Below are 22,982 nucleotides of genomic sequence, written 5' to 3'. Positions count from 1 at the left end.
TAGAATGCATTGGCCAGCGCTGATTGGCCAGAGTACGGAACTCGACCAATCAGCGCTGGCTCTGCTGGAGGAGGCGGAGTCTAAGATCGCTCCACACCAGTCTCCATTCAGGTCCGACCTTAGACTCCGCCTCCTCCAGCAGAGCCAGCGCTGATTGGCCGAATTCCGTACTCTGGCCAATCAGCACTGGCTAATGCATTGTATTGGCGTGATGAAGCAGTGCTGAATGTGTGTGCTTAGCACACACATTCAGCTCTACTTCATCGGGCTAATAGAATGCATTGGCCAATCAGCGCTGGCCAATGCATTCTATTAGCGTGAACTGAGTTTGCACAGGGGTTCTAGTGCACCCTCGGCTCTGCTACATCAGATTGCTACATCTGATGTAGCAGTGCCGAGTGTGCATCAGATGTGTAGTTGAGCAAAACTGACTCAGCACTGCTAAGTCTCTGCATTCGCATAGGAATGCATTGGCCAGCCTTCGGCCAATCAGCGCTGGCTCTGCCGGAGGAGGCGGAGTCTAAGGTCGGACCTGAATGGAGACTGGTGTGGAGCGATCTTAGACTCCGCCTCCTCCAGCAGAGCCAGCGCTGATTGGTCGAGTTCCGTACTCTGGCCAATCAGCGCTGGCCAATGCATTCTATTAGCCCGATGAAGTAGAGCTGAATGTGTGTGCTTAGCACACACATTCAGCTCTACTTCATCAGGCTAATAGAATACATTGGCCAATCAGCGCTGGCCAATGCATTCTATTAGCTTGATGAAGCAGAGTGTGCACAAGGGTTCAAGCGCACCCTCGGCTCTGATGTAGCAGAGCTGAGGGTGCACAAGGGTTCAAGTGCACCCTCGGCTCTCCTACATCAGAGCCGAGGGTGCGCTTGAACCCTTGTGCAGCCTCGGCTCTGCTACATCAGAGCCGAGGGTGCGCTTGAACCCTTGTGCACACTCTGCTTCATCAAGCTAATAGAATGCATTGGCCAGCACTGATTGGCCAGAGTACGGAATTCGGCCAATCAGCGCTGGCCAATGCATCCCTATGGGAAAAAGTTTATCTCACAAAAATCACAATTACACACCCGATAGAGCCCCAAAAAGTTATTTTTAATAACATTCCCCCCTAAATAAAGGTTATCCCTAGCTATCCCTGCCTGTACAGCTATCCCTGTCTCATAGTCACAAAGTTCACATTCTCATATGACCCGGATTTGAAATCCACTATTCGTCTAAAATGGAGGTCACCTGATTTCGGCAGCCAATGACTTTTTCCAATTTTTTTCAATGCCCCCAGTGTCGTAGTTCCTGTCCCACCTCCCCTGCGCTGTTATTGGTGCAAAAAAGGCGCCAGGGAAGGTGGGAGGGGAATCGAATTTTGGCGCACTTTACCACGTGGTGTTCGATTCGATTCGAACATGGCGAACACCCTGATATCCGATCGAACATGTGTTCGATAGAACACTGTTCGCTCATCTCTAATTACTAGTTGTTGTGTTCTCATCACAATTTCCTAAGGTGAGCACTGAATCCATATTTTTACCATATTACGCAAAATGCAATTAACAGTATTACACTATTAGTGCTTGGTACTTTATATATCTTCTCGGACTTAGGCTGTATTCACACTGAGTAACGCTGGCGTTTTTTGTGCTTATTTTTGCACATAGCGCCGCGTTAACGCCACATATACGCCGCGTTAACGCCAGGCAACGCCACCGCAAAATAGCGCGGCGTTAATGCAGCGTACACGTCATTGCTCACCAATCATTGGTCACAGCAGTGATCCTTTGGGTCCAGAGGCACACAACATTCAGACAACGCAAACTAAGTGTCCCTCATGACAAGGCTCCCCTCCTCCTACTTAAACTACTGAAAGACAGGGCAGGGCCAAGAAACACACTATACTCACATGGAATGGGAGCCGCCTGGAGGGCAGAAGGGGAAGCAGGCACGACCATGAGCAAGAATGGGGGTTGGTAAGTAAATAGGGTTCAACCCCAGAGTATAATGATCGGAGGCCCAGAGGAGGTGACCAAACATAAAACACAGTGTCATTTAACTCTTCTGGGCTCTGGTGCGGGTCTTTGGACCTCTGCAATGACGTCGTTATGCGTTGTAATGCCGGCCTGACATCTGTGATGTCATTGAAGAGGCCGAAGACCTGCACTAGAGCCTATGAGAAGTACATAATACTGTTAGTTATGTTTAATCACCTCCCCTTGGCCTCGGCTTATTATACTCTGGGGTCAGAAGAGACCCCATAGTATAATAGTTTAATTTCGTACCAAACAAAACTCCCAGGTGAACCTCACAAAATGAATCATGTATGGTTTGCCTAACAAATACTCTTACCAAACCCTGCTCCTGTCCATGGCCGCCTCTGCTTCCCCTTCAGCCCTCCAGTGGACCCTGTGCGTCCATATCACGCGGTTGTCAGCAACATCCTGACACTGTTCAGTGTCAGAGATATGCTATGAGACACTATGGGCAGAAGCAGAAGCAGTAGTGGACAGAAGCGGGGATTGGTAACTAAGTAGGGCCCATTACCCGCCACTGCTAATATATCAGAAGCATCCTGCCTGACATGGCATCAATTCATAGTACATGTAGACTATACATTGAGTATAGAGACAACAAAGAGACATGACCCAGTGCACGGCCAATGGAAACAACCCGATTTCACCCATTTGGAAAGCCATCATGTCACCCTCCCTTCAGAATGCACCTGACTGAAGTAGACATGATTACTCAGCAGCAAGTACACAGTTAAAGTGACAGTGTAACGTTATACAGTGCTATAAATCATGAGCCTATCAATAAAATGCATGTCATAAAATGCACAATAAGGTACACAAAGCACAAGCAAATACATACAAGATTTACACAGGACAATCTCTGGTAAAGACTCAAAGGAGTCACCCACCTAAGGCCATTTCCTGTAAAGTGGTGGCTCCTTCCTTTTTACAATCCTATGCTAGTTAAATTCTATTCTACTTTAAAACCATAATTTAGAAATTTAAAGAATCTTTTATGTCAATGGAGGTTTTTCATATATTTTATATGTTCCTTTTGATTTAGCAAATACTCATAAAAAACTGGTACGTCACCAATTAATATATGTCCTGTTATCAAATGATTGTCCATATATTTTTATAATGTGAAATGTTTATCTTTTATTTTTGACAAATTTCACAACTGGTGTGAGATCAATTATGCAAAATGTCACAAAAATAACACTAATTGAAAATTAATACATGTGGACCAGAGACTCACTGTATTGATGTGTAAGTGTAAACACCTCTAAACAAGCTGGTCCTTAAAGGGGCTCTATCATTATATTTTGGCCATTTGAGATAATCATATGCCTGAATAGGCTATTCAGGTGCTGCTAATCGTTCCCCCCCCCCCCCCCTGTTTTTATGATCTACCAGTAAAACTGATATGCTAATTAGCTCTTCTGTGCACCCTGGGCATTCTGCGCACCCCCCCCCCCCCCAAGTCATACCTTTCTCACACCCACCTCTGTTGCTTGTACTCTAAAAGTCGTCCTCCTCCCTGCGAGTAATCTTGGGCATGCGCAGTAGCAATAAACCCTATAGTACACATTGAGCTCTGCTATGCCAGCGTTCAGGGGCAGATCCAGAGCTGGGCGAGCCGGGCAACCGCCTGGGGCCCCGCGCTCAGACCCAGCGCCGCACCTCTAATGGGGGTGGCAGCCCAGGTGATTTTTTTTCTTTTTTCTTTGAACCAGCGCAGGAGAGCTGCTGCTCTCCATGCGCTGGTTCAGACGTCTACGTATCAGCGTAGGCGGCGTCATCACCCCGCCTACGCTGATACGTAGACGTCTGCCGAGAGAAGAGGATCGCGAAGGCAGTGGGAGCAGCAGCAGCGCGATCGGTAAGTATAATAACATTTTTTTTTGTTTTCTAATAGGCCGCTATGGTAGCGACCTATTTACCAACCTCCCCGGACCTGATCACTGCCGCCCCCACTTCCCCTTGTACTACAGGCCGCGGAGACCGGCAGTGAATAGGCCCGGGCCAGGCCACGATCCCTCTGCCGCTATTATTATACTCGGAGGTCTTTCCAGACCCTCGAGTATAATAATCGGAGCCCCAGGGGAGATGAGGGAACATAATAAACAGTGTTACTTACCTCTCCGGGATCCGATGTTAATCCTAGCTGGCTTCAGGCCTATATGGTAATGCCCAGGTGTCACGTGGTCTGGTATATTACCATATAGGTCCAAAGCCTGTGGTGGTAGTAGTACCATATAGGCCTGAAGCCTGTTAGGATTAAAAAGGACCTTTTATGGGTTTGGGCAAAGGCAGTTCTACTGTATATACTGCTGGAAAGCCGACAGTGCACTGAATTCGGCTTTCCAGCGGTATATAGAACTGCCTTTGCCCAAACCCATGAAAAGTCCTCTTTAACATCGGATCCCGGAGAGGTGAGTAACAGTGTTTATTATGTTCTCTCATCTCCCCTGGGGCTCCGATTATTATACTCGGGGGTCTGAAAAGACCCCTGAGTATAATAATAGAGCTTGAAGGGTCCACTGTGGCCCCTGTAACCTCTATTATGCCCCACAGTGGCCCCCCTGCAACCTCTATTATGCCCCACAGTCTATTGTGCCACTGTGGGGCATAATATAGGCTGCAGGGGCCGCTCTGGGATATATAAACATATATATATATATATATATATATATATATATATATATATATATATATATATATAGGGGTTGGGTGCATGGAGGAGTGAGAAGTCAAAGATGTTTGTGTTTCAAACCTTACAGAGTCAAATCACAGCTGAAAGAAGTGGTCATGGCGGTCCAAAGGGAAGAGATGGGAAATGTGGGGAGATATCTCCTGTGAGTATTACTGCATTGTATTTATTGTAATGTCAGAATGTAATGTCAGAAAATACGAATCGCATTTGAAAAACGCATTTTTAGGGCAAATATTTAAAAAAAATCCTGGGGGGGGGGGGACCCCCAGACCCCCCGTTCCTCCAGTAAGTAGGGCCCCACCAAAGTCAATTGCCCAGGGCCCCACAAAGCCTGGATCCGCCACTGCCAGCGTTCCTATGGCAGTGTCATAGGTTTAAATGGGAAATTGTGGGTTTGTCTTCTCCGCTCCTCCCACAACACTAACAGCTCAGCTACTTCATGTTCTCCAGTCTGGAGAAACTTCTGCTGCCCCCCGCACTCTCCACCGCTATAATTGAGGAGGGGGCTTGATTCTGTATACCTACACCAACTGACACTGCGCATGCCTGAGATCGCTGAGAATACAGTCGCTGTATTGAAATCTCAGTTTCTTAGTATTTCATGTTTTGTTTTTTTTTGTCTAAGTCTCCTTCTGTAAAAACCTTTCTTCTGATTTACTGCCATGAAGACTACAAAATCATTTGTGCAGGACATTTCACCACTTGGCCAGGATGAAACTCAGTTCCCGTCACATACTGAAAATTTGTGACAGTCTTTAACCATACCTCCCAACTTTTGAAGAACCGAAAGAGGGACAAAATGTGTGGCGCGCGTAGCGCGCCGCGGCAAATTTAGCCCCACCCACTTTTGTGTTGACTCCGCCCACTCGTTAATTTTTCATGTGCCCGCACACAGTATAATCCTCCTATAGTCACCCGTAAATTATATGTCCCCCCTCTATCTCTCCCCCAGTTTCATATACACCCTTCATCTGCCCCCAGATTCATGTCCTCTCCATCTCTGCCCCCAGATTCATGTCCTCTCCATCTCTGCCCCCAGATTCATGTCCCCTCCATCTCTGCCCCCAGATTCATGTCCCACATCTCTGCCCCCAGATTCCTGTCCCTCCATCTCTGCCCCCAGATTCATGTCCCCACATCTCTGCCCCCAGATTCATGTCCCACATCTCTGCCCCCAGATTCCTGTCCCTCCATCTCTGCCCCCAGATTCATGTCCCCACATCTCTGCCCCCAGATTCATGTCCCACATCTCTGCCCCCAGATTCCTGTCCCTCCATCTCTGCCCCCAGATTCATGTCCCCCATCTCTGCCCCCAGATTCATGTCCCTCCATCTCTGCCCCCAAATTCATGTCCTCTCCATCTCTGCCCCCAGATTCATGTCCCCCATCTCTGCCCCCAGATTCATGTCCCTCCATCTCTGCCCCCAGATTCCTGTCCCTCCATCTCTTCCCCCAGATTCATGTCCCCCATCTCTGCCCCCAGATTCATGTCCCTCCATCTCTGCCCCCAAATTCATGTCCCCCATCTCTGCCCCCAGATTCATGTCCCCCATCTCTGCCCCCAGATTCATGTCCCCCATCTCTGCCCCCAGATTCATGTCCCCCATCTCTGCCCCAATGTCATGCCGTCCTCTCCTTCATCTGCCCCCAGATTCACGTTCCACCTCCACATTAAACTTACCTTCTCCTCCGCTCCCTCGCCGCCTCTCTCGCTGACACATGCGGCTGAAGGAAGGAGCTGACACAGGTCAGCTCCTCGCTTCGCCGCTGCCCGCCTCTCTCCCTGACACACGCGGCTGAAGCTGCTCGCGTGCTCGCTTCGCCGCTGCGTCTCTCTCTCTCGCTGACACATGCGGCTGAAGCGAGGAGCCGACTTGTGTCAGCTCCTCGCTTCGCCGGCTCCTGGCGTGTACATCGCGTCTACAAGCCAGGAGCCGGCGGCAGCAGCGAAGCGAGCAGCTGACACAGGTCAGCTCCTCGCTTCAGCCGCATGTGTCAGCGAGAGAGAGACGCAGCAGCTTCAGCCGCGTGTGTCAGGGAGAGAGGCGGGCAGCGGCGAAGCGAGGAGCTGACCTGTGTCAGCTCCTTCCTTCAGCCGCATGTGTGTTCAACTCAGATCTGCGTCCTCTGGACGCAGATCTGAGTTGAAATCGGGACATACCTCCCTCCAACCGGGACCGCGGGACATGTCACCCAAATCGGGACTGTCCCGCGGAAATCGGGACGGTTGGGAGGTATGCTTTAACCTCCTTTTGTCTCTGAGTGAGGAGAATACATGTGTGTCCATGACTGTAAGAGCAGGTATAGCGTTCCTTTCCTGTAATAACTATGGCTTTTTCTGGTTGTCCATTAGACCTCCCCACTCCCCACTCCCTCCCTCCCTCCCCACTTGTACTAGTAGTGCAGCAGCCATGCTGGTTATTGTTTTTGTGCTGGAAATCCTTCTAGGGAACATTCACTCCTGGATCTATTGTTAATGGGGCAGACTTTCTTTACAAATGTACTATAGAATCTGGTCCAATCCATAGCTGGCAACATCGTCCATGCAGGACTCCCGCCTTGAAAGTGGATACACCTTATTCTCACACAACTGTGTGTGGCAAATCACAATGGCCACTTCTTCGGATCAGGGTGACGGTTGACAACTGGCCTATCTCAAAGAGCTGCCTGGAACACAATTCTTGGGATGGGAAACCATTCCTTGATGCAGCACACACAATCTGATATACAGTGGGGGTCTTGTGTCAATAAGGCACACTTTGGTGATGCCGTATAGAACATTTAGGCAGCTCTTTGGCTCAACTGAACACCGAATTCCAGGATGGCAGACTTGGATATGTCTATTCTTGCTTTGCCTTCCTGTGTGACATATCTAGGTTTGCTGGGTAAAGGAGGCAGATTTTGCATTCTAGAAACATAAAGCAATTGTAAGCACAATGCACCTGCAGGATGCAACATCAGGATAAGGCGCACCATGGACATAACCTATGTCATTCTTAGCAGATGTTAGTGCTGAGGCTTTCCAATACAGCAATCTGTTCAGATGTTTCCATGTGCATGTTCTAATTATATTAATATATGAGAAGGAGATTTACTTGCAATGATCAAATAATGTTGTAAATTGTCAGACGGTTGAGGTGCTCTTAATGTTCCCTCCCGGAGGCCTGGATATTATCCTGATCTTCTCTAATCTCTGAAATATTAGAGAATGTTAAGCTTTTCTTTATGAGACTATAATTCAGGTGATCTTAAGGGTGTGTACAGACTTGAAGCCTCAATTGTCCCCTTAGACTTTCTCTGTTCCTGCAAGGAACAATACGCTGTTAGAGACTGATGCTGCCAGACTGCGACCAAATTGTGGAATTTACTAAGACAGCTGGAGGGCAAAATGCGGTGGAAGCAACTGGCAGAATTTACTAATAATTTTCTTGCTTTTCATGATGAACAGATGTCAGCTACATGAGGTGGTAAATTACTGCAGAAAGAAATAAGATCTATAGATTATTATAGACAATAATGGGTTCTGTGGGCTTTTGTTTGGTGAGGACTGGCACGGCGCACGCAACAATAAGCTTTTTGAAACTGTTGCAGGTCCAAAACTATATATACAGTGTACAGATCTAGAAGCAGAGAATTCATTTCAATGGGAGCTGAGCTGCTGTAATGTTGTATAGCCACTATACGATGTACGGAGCCCTCGGCTTCTTGCTCCATTCACTGTCTGGGTATAGCAGCATCACAGAATAGAACATATCACAGTCCTAGAAAATATTACTATTGACTTTTTGTCATAAATCACTAGATAAACCAAACATGTTAAATTTTCCTAGTTGTGTATCTATGTATCAATCTTGATAGGCTATATAAATTATTTCTGAAAATGAGAGATAGGTTTAAGACCGATATAGTTCTCCAAAGGCAATTGGGATTGGGTGGCTAGGTTCACATCACATTTGACCTAAAATTCATACTAGCCAACATTTGATCAGTGAGGTTTGGAAGAATTCCTTACAAAACAATCCCATGCCCCCCATGTATGTGGGCATCGCCCCACTTTGTACCATGAACCTCTTGTGGTCTAACCATGCCTTATTTTTGGAACATGACAGGCACATAATGTGCCTAATTCAGTTATTATATGACTGACCAGGCCAGGGAGACTTGTCCTCTCTTCTGGAAGTCCAAGAGATTTTTGAGAGCCTCCCATATATTCCGGGAGAGATGGTAGGTAGAGGGTGGTAGCATGTGTCTGTGTAATAAAAGCAGTATACAGTCACAAGGTGGATAGGGACAAGTTTCCTTCATGGTACATCCTTATTTTGATACTGTAACAAGATCGTATACTGAGACATGATGTCCAGATGCTGCCTTACCTAAGTAACCAAAGGTATCTGTCCTGAGGACCTATAGAGAGGAGTCTATGGCCATGATCTATATTCTCTTTTAACAGAGTGAACCAACAAAAACCTCTGACTGTGACAAGTCATAAAAATGGTTGAGGTTTGCTTACCATATACATACGTCCTTCTGAAGTGGAGGAAGTCCTGCAGAGAAAAAGGTTAGCTAGGGGATCACTTGAGAGGACTTCACGAGGTAGTATTATATGAGTAACAGAGGGGCAGCTGAGTGAGGACAACTGCTAAGACCACTGGATGAGCTTGAGTGCAGGGTTTGAGAGATATTCCCATGATTGTACCCTTTATTCTAGAGTAATGTATGAGGACGTGGTGGAAAACGTATGTCTAAAATATTGGCATATACATTTCTTCTTCACATCTCTACTCCTGCCCTCTCATATGTCTTCAGTTTTCATGTGTTGAAAATAATAATAGTTAAAGACCCTTGAAGCTCATGTTGTTCATTCTTGGTATGCTCTTATGAATGAAAGACTGTATTTTTCCTTCCATAAAGACAACAAACTGCAGAGCTGATTCATTTACGCTCAAGGTTATATTAAGTGCCCTGGGAGCCAATGTTTCTAGGTGTAGAACTGCAGACACAGGGTGGATCAGTGTGCTGGATTACAATTATATCATCATACCTGACACTTATAGACGTGCTTGTCGAAGTTGTAATTAAAGGAAAGGCAATAATATACAGTATATGCTAGCCATTATTACACATATGCCTGCAGAAACTGCTCTTACTTTCACCGGCCACATTTGTTCTCTTGTAAGTTTGGCAGATGTTTTATGTCCATCACTTGAAAGTCCGACCACTTGTGAGTTTCACTTAATGAGTCAATTGTTGTTAGAACTTGTGCTCCAGATCCACTTGTGTTGAAGTGTTATATCATAGACAGGGCGGTCTTTAATGGACAGTAACTCACTAAGGAGTAGAAAGGAACCTGACCTTGTCAAAGGGTATGTAGTAACACAGCATGTTACTGAAAATAGACATTATTTTCCAGACTTGGCCTTTAATGCTGACATGTAACATTCCAAGTCCTGTCTGCTGCAGAATCCTTATACTGAGATATAGGCCTTAAGGTGCTTTTAACATAAGCGTTGTTTCAGTGTTTTGGGACATTTTCAGATATGTTTTTGCAGCCATTTTCTACCAAAAAACAATGTTAAAGTGTACTTCCAGTTATAAACAGATTTACAAAAATGAATAGTGCAGGTTAAAATATGACATTTTGTAATACATTTTATTAAGGAAATATGTTTTCTTCTACGCCTTTCAAGTAGACACTTTCTCCGTATTAATCAAATAAAACAGGGAGGGGAGATAGAAAAGAAGCTCAAATAATTGCTGCTGTTACACTCTTTACTTTTTAAACACTGCTAGGTTGTAGATAAGAGACTGTAAGAGCAAAAAATGAGGCAATAAATCAATTAAACAGCCAGCAGAAGAGCCTTCTCCCAGGGGCGTAACAAGCAAAGATTGGGCTCTATAGCAAACTTTTGACTGGGGCCACATGAAAGCGGCATAGCGCATCCTACACAGAGTATAAAACCCCATTTATGTACACTATAATGTTTCAAAGTGTCCTCCAGACAGTATAATTTCCCATAGTTGTCCCTCCACATAGTATAATGTCACATAGCAGATAGGTCGTATATGTATACTGTACAGTTTGTTACCTGAGGAGATACATTTCATACATGTATATATTGAAAGAGAACTGTTGTAACAGGGTTAGCTTGGGTAGACGGTTACTACAACCAGGGTGTGTTTCACCTGACCACAACCAGTTTTAGGCCTTATGCACATGACAGCGATGTTTTAGATGGAGCTAAAAGGTGTTAAATCATCCATTAAACTCTGTTTTTGTTGGCCGTTTCACATCTGTTTTGCATCCGCTTCATTCCATCTTTCCGGTTTTGAGTGCCATCCTTTTTGCATCAGTTTTTAATAGGCAGTGAAAAAATCAGATGAATTTCATTGGTCTTTATCTTATGACCCACCTATTGATCTGTTTTTAACTGTTTCAATCGATTTTACATCCATTGGTGGATGCAATCATGGATCCATTGATTTCTATTGGGTCTGTGTGTCCGTGAAAATGGAGAAAGATAGACCATGTGAGGTTTTTATGGCGACTGTGAAAAACAGTCATTCAAAAAAACTGACACGTGACTAGACACATTGAAATACATAAGCAGTACAATATGAAATCCTGGCTGTCTGGTGACTGTCTACACCACAAGTTACTATCTAAAAAGAGCTGAACTTCCTGAACAGCATCCCAACATTTTATTATATTCATAGCAGCTTTGCTTGGAGCAGAGCCATCAACCTGTGAGCTGTCTCCCTTGTAAAACACACTTCAGGATTGTGAGGAATTAGTCCCAATCCTCCCAAATACCTGAAGTGGCTGAATGGAGTAGAGACCTGCCCAGCTGGTGTTACTCCAGGTTTTAGGTAAAGCCCATAAGCAAGGAAAAAGTTTTTTCTTGCTACAAAACTTTCCTGGCAGCTTGAATGTAAAGGATTGCAACATGTATACTCCTTCCACCACTTTCCTCCAGGCCTTGTCACATTGTCACATACCCTGAAGAAGGTAGACAGTGGTTAGGATACTGTATGTAGTCGTAAGAGGAATAGACACATTATTCTCTAGATATGATTGACATGACAAAAGTGCCAAATTCTACATTTCAATTCCGTATTGCTAAATTAGTTATGAGCTTAGTTCAACAATGTTGTATATTCTATAGAGAAGGCAGAGCTGAGGAAGACCCAGAGTATATTGATCCGGGAGCCACAGCCGCCTAGACGTGGCTCCCCGACTGTTGGCAGCTCCAGGTATTTCTGTGTGCTAATGGCCCTAGAGATGCCATATCACTGGATCACATCTATAGCAAGGTTAATATTAACACTGGGATAAAAGCAATTTCACTTGGTCATAGACTTTTAGCATTAAGATAATATACACAATGATGTCACAGTACAGGGATAATACACACAGTGATGTCACAGTACAGGGATAATATACACAGTGATGTCACAGTACAGGGATAATATACACAGTGATGTCATAGTACAGAGATAATACACAGTGATGTCACAGTACACAGATAATATACACAGTGATGTCACAGTACATGGATAATACACAGTGATGTCACAGTACAGGATTAATATACACAGTGATGTCATAGTACAGGGATAATATACAAAGTGATGTCACAATACACAGATAATATACACAGTGATGTCACAGTACACAGATAATATACAAAGTGATGTCACAGTACAGGGATAATATACACAGTGATGTCACAGTACAGGGATAATATACACAGTGATGTCACAGTGCACAGATAATATACACAGTGATGTCACAGTACACAGATAATATACACAGTGATGTCACAGTACACAGATAATATACATAGTGATGTCACAATACACAGATAATATACACAGTGATGTCACAGTACAGGGATGATATACACAGTGATGTCACAGTACAGGGATAATATACACAGTGATGTCACAGTACACAGATAATATACACAGTGATGTCACAGTGCACAGATAATATACACAGTGATGTCACAGTACACAGATAATATACATAGTGATGTCACAATACACAGATAATATACACAGTGATGTCACAGTACAGGGATAATATACACAGTGATGTCACAGTACAGGGATAATACACAGTGATGTCACAGTACAGAGATAATATACACAGTGATGTCACAGTACAGGGATAATATACACAGTGATGTCACAGTACAGGGATAATGTACACAGTGATGTCACAGTACAGGGATAATATACACAGTGATGTCACAGTACAGGGATAATATACACAGTGATGTCACAGTACAGGGATAATACACAGTGATGTCACAGTACAGAGATAATATACACAGTGATGTCACAGTACAGGGATAATATACACAGTGATGTCACAGTACAGGGATAATGTACACAGTGATGTCACAGTACAGGGATAATATACACAGTGATGTCACAGTACAGGGATAATACACAGTGATGTCACAGTACAGAGATAATATACACAGTGATGTCACAGTACAGGGATAATACACACAGTGATGTCACAATACAGAGATCATATACACAGTGATGTCATGGTACAGGGATAATACATACACAAAATGGTTACTGTATACACTATGACATCCATCATAGCATATGAAGAAAATAATAATAGTGATAGCACAGGCAGGCGTGATGATGTCCCAGTAAAGTAATAAGGAGTTTCAGTTTTAAGCATCCCCTTCCATCATTCATCACAAATTGTACCCCTGGTCTCAGTTGTTCAGCCCCATAGCAGGTGCTATGTCTGTTACCCTGGTAGTTACGTCCAAGCCTCCAAGTATAACTGTGCACACAGTAACAGCTGCCAATCATAGTACCACCCCCACCACTCCATGACTGTGGATACAAAGGATATAATGCAGAAGTGACAGGTTATACAGAATATTTTACATATACTTCTGCTCAGTTCTTCCTGCTCTATAATATATTGCAGATTACACTACATTTTCCATACGATAGGTTTCAATAAATATTTATGTGTCACACAGTCTGAATTTCTCTTCCTCATCTGTATATAAGTTGTATGCTTATTCTATAGTATCATCAACAGTTTCACAACCAACAAGTTTAATACATATAGCACAATGCAATATTTCTTAGAGATTGCATTATTTTCTTCTAAGAACAGAATATTTGCTCTCCCACAGTGATAGATATTAAAAAAAATGAACACATGGATGTCTATACAGCTACATTTTTGCAGTCAGGAAACTTTGAATGTTCTTGTTTTTTTTTCCCTTTTTTTTTTTTTTTTTTACAGAGCAAATACATAAAAAGGATTTCCAGTTGATAATAATAATGATTTCTAATAAAGAGCATGGATTGTGGTCTACAGGGCCAGACGACTACGGTATCCAATAAAAAAATGTGTCCATTAATTTCATTGACAATTTCACAATCCCTGCACTCAGTAGTTTCCCCACTGATAACCAAAAAATTGATCCCTGTAAAATTTTTACATGGCTGAATTCACATGTCCAGCAAGGAAATGACACATAGGAACACAAGAGGTATATGTACTTTCCTTATACCTGTTCACTCTTCTTGTATTTTCTCCTTGCTTTGGCTGAAGGAAGTCTAAGGAATACCCACAAAGACGATAGCTGGTATAATCAGCCAGTAGAAGCGCGGAGTCTGTAGAAGATTGCCGCTGCTGTTTCTCTTTTTTGTGTCTAAAGTGTATTACAACATGTCCCTAGACTTAGACCTGCAGCGCCTGTTCCGTCACATAAGTACACCATTTGTATAATTTTTTCAGTGTTTGACACATGTAGTTTGACGCATGTCTCCCATTGATGCGGTGAAGTAGTCCTGTGCCCTTAGCAGAGAAACACTCCCAAAACATAATGTTTCCACCTCCATGCTTGGCAGTGGGGACGGTGTTCTTTGGGTCATAGGCAGCATTTCTCTTTCTCTAATCACGGTGATTTGAGTTAATGCCAAAGAGCTCAATTTCTGTCTCATCTGACCAACCTGGATGATTCTGAGAGTGATTGGGAGAAGGTGCTGTGGTAAGATGAGACATTGAGCTCTCTGATATTAACTCAACTCGCCGTGATTAGAGGAAGAGAAATGCTGCCCATGACCCAAAGAACACCATCCTCACTGCCAAGCATGGAGGTGGAAACATGTTCTCTGTTAAGAGCACAGGACGACTTCACCACATCAATGAGAGAATGGATGGAGTGACAACCTCCTTCCCTCCACCAGGACATTAAAAATGGGTCGTGGCTGAGTCTTCCAGCAGGACAATGACCCAAAACATACGGCCAAGGCAACAAAGGAGAGGCTCAAAAAGAAGCACATTAAGATCATGGAGTGGCCTAGTCAGTCTCCAGACCTTAATCCCATAGAAAACTTATAGAGAGAGCTGAAGCTCTGAGTTGCCAAGTGACAGCCTCAAAATCTTAATGATTTAGAGATGATCTACAAAGAGGAGCAGACCACAATTCCTCCTGATGTGCACAAACCTCATCATCAACTAAACTGCAGCAAAATCTGCAACAAAAAACTGCTTTTTTTTTTTTGCAGAAAATTGGGATATAGGTATTCTCTCATTTTTCTTTCATGCTTACATTTAGTGCCCTTTAAGGAATGCCAGATTTCAATGACTTTTGAACTACTATGCCGCTAGATCTCTACGGGATACAATGAAGTCACAAAAAGGAATTGTATTCTATTAAGAGAATTTGCAGGTTTCACCATTTGCTAAACTCCATAAATTCAGCTTTTAATGTATCCATTAAGGATAGGAAAATAATGTAAGTGAAGAAGCTTGTCATTTCATTAACTAAAATGGCTATTTATTGACAAATGTGCAGAGTTAATAGTTGTTGCTGTGTTTAATTACGATCATTGCATTCATCATGCTGAGATGTCACGTAAAGCACACTGTGAGTACATTGTACATGAGTGGAACAGAATCATTCATGTTTACAGTGACAGCTCGCGTGAAGGATCCAGCAAAGTTAACCATTGTGGTTTGTTCTATGACAACCTTAATCAACTGTGTATGATTTACTACTGATTGAAGATGGGGAATTCAATTCCTTAGTAGAATAACCATCCACGTACAGTCTGTTGGAACCTCTTTAGTGAGAACCTGAAGATGTCTTTTTCTGTGAATATATACTTCTATAAGGAATTTGGATTTATGTCTTGATACCAATTATCCATATGTTCTGCAGGCCAAGAAGAAAACCTTAGGCCGGGCCCCACGCGTGCCAGAGTGCATACCCTACTGACAAGAGGAATGGTAACACCCTGAAGAAATAACAGAGGAACAGTACAATGTAGAGGAATACTACTAGTTTCCCATGTAGCATGTCTTCTAACATTTGATGTACATCATAAGCAGAAAGAAGTTGTTGCAAATTGCTTTACATGTATGTCAAGGTCTTTGCAGCACAATCTTGGGTGTGACTGGGGGCCGGGGACCTGCTGCAACAGCTGGGATGGAGAAATGACAGTTCCTGGCTATTTAACCTCTTATATACTGCAGCAAGTCATTGTCCCTCAATGAAGTGATCATCCGGTATTGATAGTTGCTATTGTGGCCTAAGGCCTGTGTATGTCAAATATGGAAGCCTATTGGATTCTGCCTGAGGAAAAGTCTAACAGGCAGATTGTCATAGTAATGCTGACAAGTATATCACACAGGTATTACTACAAGGGTATTGCAGTATATTGTAGCAGAGATCAAAGTAACTGTTCAGAGTAACTATAATAGCATTCTTTTACTCATCCCACCTACCAAGAAATGAAATAGAAATCATCCATAAGTCAAAAAGGGACAAATAATATCTACAGCTAGTCCTGCAAAAAAACAAACCCCAAATAGCTTTGTCTAGAGCAGACCTGGGCATAGCTAGTGGAAGGTTTTTCAAGGACCTGTGATGATGTCATCACAGGCTATCACCAGGATAGGCTATGACTAGCTAGTGGGCGGAGCCACATGGGACTGTGTGCTTTCTGCAAGCTGCCGGCAATGGGGGCTGCTGGATGATAAAGAGAGAAGAGACATGATGTGTGAACAAGAGAGGGGAACTAGGGGCAGATGTAGGGGGGCAGTTAAACTTAATGCACATGTAGGGAGGACATTAAACTAGGGGGCAAATGGAGGGTGACATTAAACTGGGGCAGCTGGAGGAGCATATTAAACCATGGGGAGTAGCTGGAGGGGGACATGTCTGCCTCTAGTTGCCCCCAGTTTAATGTCCCCCTCCAGCTGCCCCAGTTTAATGTGCCCTCTAGTTTCTGCTGGTTTATACTTGGGCACCAGGAGAGGGACTTAATACTGTGGGACATTTGGAGGGAAACGTTATAATGTGGGGGAGTATAATGTTAGGGTAACTATAGGAGGATTTTACTTTGTGGGGCACGTGGAAAAATGATTGAGTGGGCAGAGTCAGCGGAGAAGTGGGTGGAGCTAAATTTGCTGCGCCGCACATGGCCCTCTAGAACCATTACAATTTCTCATGTGGCCCATTTTTCATGGGAAAATTAATTGCCCGCACCTGGTCTAGAGGAAAATAAAAATATCATGGGTGTTATTATGGGATGCAGCAACACAATTGTGCAAAATTAGTGTAAACCATAAGTAGAAATCGAGTATTGCTATATTTATACTGGCTTACAGAATAAAGTCATTGGTGAAAGATATTTAAAAAAAACCAAAAACCTAAAAACAATGCCAGAGTTGATGTTTTTTTCATCTGATCTCAGAAAACATGAACACTTCTACTAGAAGAGTTTCACAATAAAATAAATGTCAAAACTCTTCATGCTACTGATTTAGTGGGACTATTTCAGAGAATAAACACCTACAATCTTGGTACCTATATAATACCAAATTAAGTTTATTCATAGGATAAGCCTCTGATAGGTCGATGTATGGATCAGCTGTACAAGGCCCCTTCTGATGCCCATACCATGCACAACACAGGGTCATAAGCAGTTGGCTCCATGTCCTGTATACTGGCCAAGCACCAGTACTACAGCTCAGCTCTCGATGACTTGCAGTACTGGTACCCAGCCAATATACAAGGACTGGAGCCAACTGCTTATGGTCCTACGTTGTGTGTAGAATGGGGTTCTGTATCGGCCCTATACAGCTCATCCTGCAAGGGCCACTTGTCAGACCCTACACCAATTAAATATTTATGGTCTATCCTTAAGGTAGGCCACAAAGTACAAATTCCTGGGCCTCCCCTTTAACTTATAACGGAGGTATATTAGGAATTGCATAGAATATTATGTTCTGCATGTTGCATTATTGAGAGGTGTGGTGAATATCTAATATTCAAGCTTCCTCTCTGTGATGACTCAGTCATAGAGTAAACCATGATCATCTAGAAACAGTGGAATATGTGACTTATGTGCAAGAACTTCCAGAAAAATAACACTCCCAGTTCCTTATTTTTACCATTTAATGTCAGCTTTTTGTATTAACTATATGTAGTTCTCAGTAACACACTCATCATCATCATCATCATAAGAATAAGACAATTAGATAAGATTACTAAATTGTAAAATTAAAATTGCTGCAACTGTGAGAATAATAGACTATCTAGTCTTCAGTGGAAGGAACAAGGAGGATAGCCCAGTAGCCCACCGAACAAAACCACTGGCCTATAAGGAGCTTGATCTCTGCACCTCATATGTTCTTCAAAATGTAACCAGTGATGTGACCACATAGGACTATTTATCACACTTGTGTTACAAATTAATAATGAATACAATGATCGTGTGTATAATAATGTTTCACCAAACACATAATAAAACTAAAAGGACATAGTACAGAAATAGTAAAAAAAAAAAAAGGTGACGTAACAGTACTGGAATAATAAATACAGTGATGTCATTGAGGAGGGATAGTAAAAATAATGATGTCACAGTGCAGGGACAATAATCACCAGGAAATAGTGACACAGTAATGTCTATGTATGAAACAATCCCTACTGTGATATCACAAAACGGGGACAGTAAATATAGTGATGTCCCCACCCAATTGTCATATCACACCATTATTACATAGGGTGATGCACACTGTGATGTCACAAAGCTGAGACACTGAGTCTTGTCAAATCATGATACATGAATAATAAAAATTGATGTCTCTGTCTGGCCATTCATCAAACAGTTATATGTGTGCAAGTTCATGTGCAGTAATCTTATGTAGGCAACATTGTTTCTATAATTTAACTAACGGAAGTCAACCACATTTTTGGACTTTCCAAAGTTTCTTCAGAGAGTTGTGGTGTATGGTTCATCTGAAAATGATCCACCCTAAGTATTTCTACAAGGATTTTTATGTTTAACCTATATCTAAACAGTATGGGATTAAAGTGATATTGCCATGTCAGACATGTTTGGCATACTTTCAGGCTATGTTGCGAGCAGAGTACTGGTCTGTCTTGACTATACTATGATCTGCTGATGTGACCCAAAAGATAAGATGGCAACCTCTTCTAACTGTCTACAATTGGGCTTTGCTTGTATTTTCTATAAAAGCTAATTGACAGACTTAGACAAATGCACAAGCCCTGCTCCATTCATTCCCGAATGGATGTGATAGCCAACAGCCACTTCACCATGTATGATGGGAGTTCAAGGGGGATAAGCCATGAAAGACAAGCTAGTGCTTGAAGGTTTAAGCAGTGGCCTATTGCCTTTTTAACACTGAAATAAGCATGCATGCTTGGCTGAAAATCAGGGGAAGTATCTTTTCATATAACACTGGATGAAGGAGACATTCAAGGAAAATAGAAGCATGAAAGATAAGTCAGACAGGGTTAAGGTACCGGGGTGTTCTGGGACAAAACATGGAGCCATCCCCAACCCCTAAATGGGTAAAAGGTAATAATATTACTGCCAAATAGTCAAAAATAATGCTACACAAAGTACCAAAAATATTTTGTAAACTGGTATGTCTGGTTCTTCCAGGTCAGTGTATTCAATTAGAGAATGAAGATTTAATGAGATTAAGCTAAAATTTCTAACTTGAATCCTAATGTGTTGAAATTCCATGAAAATGTCATAATGAATGTTCTGACCTGAGCCGTTGTAAGGGATAAGGTAATGATGTTTTTATCAATGAAATAACAGTCACGGGGGCTGCCAGAAAGTCGTCTGCGTGAATAGCATATTGGGCAATATAAAAGATCACACAACACAAATCACATGCCTGGTGGGTGTTGTTTGTAACTGTCATGTGCCCAGTCCTATTAGGTGAATATTTCATTCCTGGTCAGTGACACCACTTGACCAGGAGGTTTAGCAAACAACAGTCATAGTATCAGGCTCCAAAAATCCCAAAGCCTTCTCTGAATGCAAACTCAGCACCACATGCCAAAGCCGCCAGTCAATGTCTCATGATTGTACAGTCGAGGAAAAGAGGCGATCCTCATTTATATTTACTGCTGTTCAAGATAACATTTAGTATCACTTCATATTCAGTAGAAATATTGTCAGAATGTACTGTACACTATTATATATATATATATATATATATATATATATATATATATATACACATATATGTATTATGTGTATGACGTAATAATAAGACCACAAATAAAAAAGCAAGCCATGTTCTAGAAACTTAAAGGGGTTTCGGGACTTCTAAATTCATGACCTATCCACAGCTCAGTCTTAGTACTTTTTTAATATTATTTTGTTGTCCATTGTTAATTATGTATTCCTTTATCACGTATCCAGCAAGAAAGAGTAACGTTAAATCATAGTTCACCTATGAAAGAATGATTATAAGCAGATCAATGTGTATATTTCTAAATATACATCTAAGCAAATCCATAGCTACCGTTAGTGAAAAGCAATGTATATACATTCGTATGCATTTGCAAGTACAGCAGTATCTAATTGTTGGTTTGCTCATGGGTGATAATTTCACTGCTTTTACTTTACTAGACATTTGGAATAGGCTGACTAAGATGGACGATAGACCTGCTCTTGTTTGAATGTATTCTTTGCGCATACCCTTCGATAGGTATGTCCGATCCATAGATTCAGCTTTATAATGTAAAATTACACAGTGCAGTAACATTAGCACTAACTATCCCTGAGGGTAATGCAGTTGTATACAGGCCCTTTAAAGAGGACCTTTCATATCCTCGGGCACATGCGGTGTAATACACCACTAGAAAGCTGATAGTGCGCTTTCCCATTCTGTGCCCCCACTGAAGAGCTATCAGTGCCGGTACGGTAGCTCTTCAGTGTCAGAATGGCATTGTGAGCCTCACATAGAGCTCACAATGTCCATTTTTTTCCCCCATCAGTATGTCTTTTTTGGAATATGGGATGGAAATCCATGCAAACACGGGGAGAACATACAAACTCCTTGCAGATAGTTTTTTGCCCTTGGTGGGATTTGAACACCAGGACTCCAGCGCTGCAATGCTAACCACTGAGCCACCGTGAGGCCCCCGGAGATTGCTTCTTTTATCTTGATATAAAAATCTTCACCAGTATAAATTCCATTGGTGCAAATGGGCATTGTCTAGAAAACTGATTGAATTTACGGGCCCTATGATATCATACTTAATCTGGACTCATACCAGAGCTGATACAATTGAAATAAAGCTGAAGGACACCAATGATAAACAAGTTCCAGAGGAGAGGAAACATGAGAGGCCTGAGACTCCAAGATGGACATAGGAATGAGCAACTAGACAACAGCTCAAGCTTAAATGAAGCCCTGGTATTTAACTTTGATCCCTGCAAGGAATCATGGACTTTGCTGAGTTCAATTTCTCTGCAAGTATTCTCCTACAACCTCCCACACTGTTGTTCTATTGTAGGGATAGGCTGGAAATGAAAACCCTGAAAAAAAAGTTATTGGCACAAGTGATGGCCACTAGAAAAACATGGGCTGTATTTGTCGAATGCTCCAGTAATGTGTCAGCCGGTCACCAGATCTCAAACACATTAGAAATATGCCATGACTGTCTATGTATTTTGTTGTAATCACCAGTGTAGGACATTTGTTCATTTTGGGATGACCTACATACTTCTTCCCAGAAACAAAGATGAGAAAATTCCCCGTGCTGTGGTCCTGTTATTCTAAGAACTAATCCAGCCCTGCGGTAAGAAATGCCAGCTAAATATTTGTGTCCATCCTCAGTGGATTCCGGGATGCAGATATATTGTAAAGCTGTCACATTGAAGCAGGTAAATAGACAGCAATGTAGCGTGCAGAAGAACTTCAGCATCACTGTCTTCAGGGTTTGTGGGAAACCAGGAATGCAATAAATAAGACACTCTTGTAAAGGTTGAATAATCCAATATTATCACCAGCTTTGGGTTCATATTAGAATGTGGTCAGATCCCATGAATATTGTATCTCACCCTATTAATGACCCTTCAGTCCCCAATAATATCTCACGGCCTAACAAGGGCAGTCCCCAAAACACTCTCCCTATAACACCCTAAAGAATAAAGCCACTTTACTTCTTAATTACTTAATTATTTTCCTGTATAGACTGAATGCTTGTACCATAAGGTGGTAACGTGCTTATTTCGTGGTTATCGACCTCCATTTATTTATTTCACAGTTAGAAATGGTCAAAGAAACAGGTGGCTTTCTTTTTGTAGAATATCTTCCATTGTCAGACTGATCTTGGGTCGGAGCAGACGGGAGCATTTGTCAGGCCTCATGATTATTACAGAATGACCTTTACAACAACTGGCAAAGCGCTAACATGGTGATTAGTCTCCAATGTTGTGGGTATTAGGTACTTGTCTGTATCACTTGTAAGGTAGACAAATGAGCTGAAATCCCAACATCAGCTGTAGGTTGCCTGCTGCCTTCCTTTGCCAGCTGCAATCGTATACGAGCATGTTTTTCATGACATGTACAGCGCACAATACAATATAATAAAATATCATTGTCATCTAATTTTTTTCCTAGCAGGTACAAGCCCCTCTTGTCCCTGTAGACCTTTGAGGCCCTTTCACACAAGCTAATAATTGGCTGAAGGAACGTTCATAGAAACGCTCATTCCTGATAACTGGGAATTTGGAGATGCCGGCGAAATGCAAATGCACTAAAACCATTGCTTGTCATGGCAACACATTGTCCTATGTAAATAGCTGATGTGCTGCTGACATACTGGAACTGTTTTGGGGACGAATTATTAAAGCTGAAATTGGTCTTTCTTTATGCAGTTTGTATTGGAGCCTGTAAAGGCTGATACAAGGTAGAGCAGGAC

General features: G+C 42.6%; 1 protein-coding gene and 1 long non-coding RNA gene across 2 annotated transcripts in view; one reads left to right on the top strand and one right to left on the bottom strand.

The window, feature by feature from the left end:
• Positions 1-17,730, top strand: part of LOC142203716 (uncharacterized) — a 35,628-nt gene extending 17,898 nt beyond the window's left edge. The window contains exon 4 of the long non-coding RNA XR_012716121.1: positions 15,942-17,730. This is a non-coding gene — a long non-coding RNA (uncharacterized LOC142203716). The remainder of the gene's footprint in view (positions 1-15,941) is intronic.
• Positions 1-22,982, bottom strand: part of PDE6A (phosphodiesterase 6A) — a 478,514-nt gene that overhangs the window by 271,057 nt on the left and 184,475 nt on the right. The gene's annotated exons all lie outside the window — the stretch shown is intronic.

The sequence above is a fragment of the Leptodactylus fuscus genome, chromosome 5 (genome assembly GCF_031893055.1).
Source record: "Leptodactylus fuscus isolate aLepFus1 chromosome 5, aLepFus1.hap2, whole genome shotgun sequence".
NCBI lineage: Eukaryota > Metazoa > Chordata > Amphibia > Anura > Leptodactylidae > Leptodactylus > Leptodactylus fuscus.
Note: the sequence above shows the minus strand (reverse complement) of the source record. Positions and strands in the feature narration are given on the sequence as shown.